Genomic DNA, 6,053 nt, shown 5'->3' with positions numbered 1-6,053 from the left:
GGAAGAGGAGGAGGAGGTGGTGGTGGCGGAGCCAGTGAGTTTGACCAACATTGAAACAATGCTACGAAATGCTCGTGCATTCCGTGAACTTTCACCTGCAGAAGAAAAACGGTGGGCCCGCATGTTGGAACAATGCAACGTTGCTGTCACCCCAGGAAATAAGCTGTCAGTATTCTCAGCTATGGTCACCTTTCTTCAGGTGAAGACATCTGAGCGGATGACCAACAAATCATTCGATGCGATGTTGGCTGCTTTCCGCGAATCTTTCCCAGATGCGTCTGAGCTGCCACACACCTACAGTAAAATGAAGAATTTCCTTCGTGCAGTTGGAATTGGATATGATATGATCCATGTTTGTAAGAATAATTGTGTTCTGTTCCGGAAGGATTATGCCAACTTAAGTGAATGCCTGAAATGCAAATCATCAAGATGGAAAGATGGCGATGCTGTGAAGAGGATTCCTCATAATGTTCTGAGACATTTTCCAATTATACCAAGATTGCAGAGGTTGTTTCATGATGCTGAAACAAGAGAGGATGTACTGTGACATTCTAGGAACCAGGAGTACAGAGATCAGAATGTAATGAGCCATCCATCTCATGGTAGTGAGTGGAAAAGCTTCAATGATAAACACAAAGAGTTTGCTGCTGACCCGAGACACATTAGACTTGGCTTAGCTTCAGATGGATTTAACCCATTTGGCCACCAGAGCGCCACATATAGCATGTGGCCAGTGCTTGTTATCCCTTACAACATGCCTCCAAATGTCTGCACCAAAGAATCAAACTACATGATGTCCTTGCTCGTCCCAGGTCCAAAAAGTCCTGGAAAGGATTTTGATTTGTTCATGGAGCCTCTTGTGGAGGAACTTCAACAGCTATGGAAGGGTGTTCTCACTCGAGACCTATATAGCAGCCCACCAGTTGATTTCTTTCTGCGTGCTGTTATAATTTGGTGCATCCATGATTATCCGGCTTTGGGCACTATGTCAGGGCGAACGACACATGGTTACAATGCATGTGTTCGCTGTGACAGGAATCCGCTGTCATACGCAATACTTAGCAAGATCTGTTACATTGGACACCGTCGTTTCCTTGCCAAGGACAAACCGCATCCTAGAAAATACCGAAGACATGTGTTCAATGCAAAGCATGAAAACCGTGATGCGCCAAAGAGGCTCACCGCCGATGAGTTGCAAGTGGAATTAGAGAAGGTCAGGCATATTACACCAGGAAACCATCCTGGTAATGGTAGCGGGAAAAGGAAGCGTGGCAGGGTAGAAGAGATATTATTGTTTACCCGCAGGTCCACTTTGTGGGACTTGGAGTATTGGAAAGATTTGGATCTGCGGCATAATCTTGATGTGATGCACATCGAGAAAAATATATGTGACAGCATTATCGGCACACTTCTTAATATTGAAGGCAAGACGAAAGATACCTTAAAATCTAGGATTGATTTGACACACCTGGGTATCAGAAAGGATTTGCAGGTGCAAGATGTAGGTAAACCACGGGATATGGCACCAGCTGTGTACGTCTTGGACAAGGTAAAAAGAAAAGAATTCTGCGAGGTCCTGCCACGTGTGAGATTCCCACATGGATTTGCTTCCAACCCTGAAAGGAGAGTCTGTGCAGATGGAAACAAGGTACAAGGGTTGAAAACTCATGACTGCCACGTCCTACTTCAAAGGGTTTTACCTGTTATCCTTAGAGGATTGGGCCGCCCTAACTTATAAAGAGCAGTTGCAGAGTTGGGACAATTCTTCAGGGAACTCTGCAGTAGGAATATCAGGATAGATGCTTTGGAGCGTCTTAGAGACAAGATACCAACTATCCTATGTGACCTTGAGAAGATATATCCTCCAGCCTTCTTTGATGTGATGGTGCATTTGACTGTTCATCTACCTGATGAGGCACTACTTAGAGGTCAAGTACAGTATGGCTGGATGTACCCTATTGAAAGGCGGCTAGGCACTTTCAAGGGCTATGTTAGGAACAGAGCTAGACCCGAGGGTTCCATTGCAGAGGCCTACATTGCTACAGAAGCGTTGACATTCTGCTCAAAATACATTGAAACAGCTGATCAGCTTAGCAAAGAGGTGGGTGAAGACAATCCTGGGCTCAATGTTTTCGATTATTCTATTCGAGTTACAGGGAAGAGTCGACAAGAGGAGAAACCTAAAGATTTGGACAAAATGGTTTGGTATGTGTTGAATAACTGTCCTGAGATACTACCTTATATCAAGTAAGTGCAGTACTGCAGCTTATACATCGTAATCTACTAAACTTGCAGCACATTCTTATATATTTAGATGTTTGACGCGATCACTATGTTGTGCAGCATCTACAAAGAGGAGTTACTGCCGCAAAATCCAAGAAACATTGACAAACTGGTTATGGCAGGATTTGCGAAATGGTTCAAGAACCATGTAAGCTTTTGAAGTGCACTATCAGTTTTTTTAATATATTGAGTACATAAGATGATCAGCTTGTCTATTTTCTAACCATAGGTTAAGAAGATGCGGGAGGATGGGCAGGCAGTTGATGATGCCCTTTACTCACTAGCAATGGGTCCTAATACTCGGGTAAGACATTATGAATCTTGCGTTGTTGGAGATGTGCGCTACAACACGCTTGCACGAGACGAAGGCAGGAAGACACAAAACAGTGCCATCATGAGCACGGATACGTATGACAAAGAGACAACTGAAATGTATGCTAACATAACATACATTGTTCAGTTGCAGTATATCTCCAGTTTCGAGGATCATCGGTGTGTGGTTCTGTTGTGCTGTCGTTGGTATAACCTGTTTTCCAGGATCGCAAAACCCAGAGCTGATGATTATTTCAAATCCATCAATGTCAAGGCGGCGTACCAGACCAACGAGCCTTTTATTTTGGCAAATCAAGCAACACAGATATTTTTCTTGGAAGACACATTTGCACGTAGCGATGACTGGAGAGTATTGCAAAGGTCTGAGCAGAGGAATTCATTTAATGAAGTTGCACAACAAGATGATGCTTACACTGCTCCTGATGTACAAGATAACACAGATGTTCCTAATATCTTTGAGAACCATCACGTCAATGACGCCGGCGAAAAGATTGCCTGTCGTGCTGTGGACATACAAGAGTTGATCAAGAAGAAGCCAACGTTCGAGGACGTTGAGGACGAAGAAGAAGATGACACCGTGGGGAATTACGATTCAGACTGATACACATGGCGAAGATGTTGACGCTGCTGCTGCGGATGATGATTACATTGCTTTTGTCGTATTTGCCTGTCAGAAGACGTTTTTTATCTACTATGTGAAATTGTGTTTGCTATGACAACTGAAACCTGATGAACATGTTGTTTAGTATTTTGCTGTGAGAACATCACTTGTTATGTATGCTGATTTGTGTTTGGTGATTGTATGACAACTAAAACATGATGACATTGTTGTTTAGTTGTACTCATATTTGGCTGTGAAACTTGAATTTGATGACATAGTTTGCTGTTGGACTGCAATTTGCTCGACGTCTTCGAATGAGAACAAAGCTGACCCGACAGGGCCTCTGCTATTTATTTATTTATATGAGCAAAAGGGGATACCCCCTGATTTCCGTTAGTAGAAATCATTAGATGTTCACAACACTACGCCCAGCCTGCTACACAGGTTCCATTCATTACTAGTTTCAGCAAAGTGCTCATGTCGTAGCCACTGAATACATCACGAGTGCTACATACACTGCAAATAAAGAGACAATCATCCTACAGAGCACATCGATTTTGCCCATTACCTTCACAAGCTCTTTCATCTCCTCATTGCTGTCAAGGCCGTTCAGCAGATGTTGCTTGGCCATGATCAGAGGAACTGCATCTTTAACCTTCTGCTCTGCATCTTCCTCTTCTGCCGTTCCTTCAGTAACTTGTCCAACACCCCAACCTGCTGGTATTGGGATTCCTCGGCTAACCAAATAATCAGCGTAGTTGCATTCCCCCACATCAGCAACTTCCCAGAAATACAAATCACACGAATCTTCCCTTTTCTGCACGAATCAAATTGGAAGATCATCAACCAAACTATTAAAAAAATCAGCAACAGAAAGTAGCAGAACAACACTTAAACATATTATTACCCCATGATTCGGGCATTTGTAGAAGACTTGGCCAGGGTTGCGGATTGTGGTTGAGACGCGACGGATGACTCTGCGTGATTTGCAACAGTGGCACCACACCAACGGCAGTGGGTTGCGATGAGCAATCGGCTGCGGTGCGCGTGCCGGCGGGGGTGTGATGAGACCCACAGGCGATGGTACGGGTGGCGACTTGGCGCATATCTGGTTGTTGCCTGCTGAAGAGCAGGTGGATGAGCAGCCAGCGGACATGGTTGCTGCGGCCAGAGCTTCTGATGCTAGGCAGAGTAAGTAGAGAAGAGGAGAAGCAAACGTTGGATATGTCAGTTTCATTACTTGCAGAGTAGCATAGCACCATATATAGTCATAGTCTAGGTTTGGATTCGAACCAGCTACAGGAGGGACCTCCTTGTTTTGCGAAAAAAAATTATTTCTCCACCTGACAGCTGGGACCCACCGGCTGTATCTTCGCACGGAAGGAAGTGTCTCCTTGTTTTGCAAAAAAAAATATTCATCCCGTTGACAGCTGGGACCCGTCAGATTTGGTGACTGGCTTGTGGGCCTACTAAGCGAACGTGTACGCACGGCTTTGTCAACTTAATCAACAAATGATTCTAGCAGTTGGACCGTTGGATGTTAATCCAACAGCCATGCTCCTTCTTCAACCTCTGTTCTTGCTCCTGTCTCCCGTGGGCGGCACCGCGGCTGTGCTGCCGCGCACCCGAACCAGTGAAGTTTCCCACTCCTCTCCATCTGCGACTCCACTGCCCCGTCTTCCCCATCTCCGGGTCGTTCCAGTCTGGGTGCGCTCGGCACGGTGTGGTCAACGTGGTCAACAACCGAGAGTCATCGGAAGATGACTGTACGTGAGAGCCTGACAGTGGGGACGCACCACGCCCATGGAAGCATGCATGCAACGGAATGCGGCGAGGTCAACGTGGTCAAGGAACGACTTCCATCGGAAGTATACTGTACGTTGAGAGTCTCGGCTGGGTCCACGGCCGCAGCAAGTAAGTGCCTCCTTATTACGCGGAAAATAATGATTCCTCCAACTGATAGCAGGGACCCACTGGACGGGCCACCGTATTTTGCGAAAAAAAACTTTGCCCCCTGACTGCTAGGACCCACCTGACGGGCCACCGTATTTCGCGAAAAAAACGTTCCCCCGCTGTCAGCTCGGACCCACCGGAAGTGACTCCTTATTACGCACAAAAAAATGAATACTCCCCCGGCTAGCTGGGACCCACCTTGGTGGGAGGCTGACTTGTGGGCCTACTAAGTTGATGGGGACGAAGGGCTTTGTCAACTTAGTCAATATGAACGATTCTAGCTCCAGTGACCGTACGATGTCCATCCAACGGCCGTAGTGCTTCTTCAACCTCTGGTCTTCTTGCTCCAGCCGCCCAAAGCAGCGCCGGTCGTGCCGCATGCTCCTGCCTCCCGTGGCCGGCTGTGCTGCCGCGGAGGCCTCACCGCCCCCTACTATTCCCACCGCTGGCCAGGCCCTGCGGCGACGGCAGCCTCACACCGCAGCCGAACCAGTGAACCCTCGTACTCCTCTCCGCGCGGGCTTCCACTGCCGCGTCTTCCCCGGCTCCGCGTCGTCCCCTTCCTAGGCCTCGCCGTCGTCCACCGCCGTGGTGCTCTCCGCGCGGCGTGGTCAACGTGGTCAAGGAACGACTTCCATCGGAAGAGTACTGTACGTGGAGAGGCTGACAGCTGGGTCCACGGCCACAGCCCAGTTTTTTTGTGATTTGCCAAGTAAGTCGCTTTGTTAGGCCTGTTGGGCTGCAAATCTTTCAAGACGAGGAGAGCTTTCATTCGGCTCGCCGAGAAAATGGCCCATCAGTAATGAGAAATGGGATGTACATTTTTAAAACACATCAAACCGGCAATTAGTTTCAAATATCTTTTTTTCATTTCGAGATTTTA

This window comes from Triticum aestivum, chromosome 5D (genome assembly GCF_018294505.1).
Source record: "Triticum aestivum cultivar Chinese Spring chromosome 5D, IWGSC CS RefSeq v2.1, whole genome shotgun sequence".
Taxonomy (NCBI): Eukaryota; Viridiplantae; Streptophyta; class Magnoliopsida; order Poales; family Poaceae; genus Triticum; species Triticum aestivum.
Note: the sequence above shows the minus strand (reverse complement) of the source record.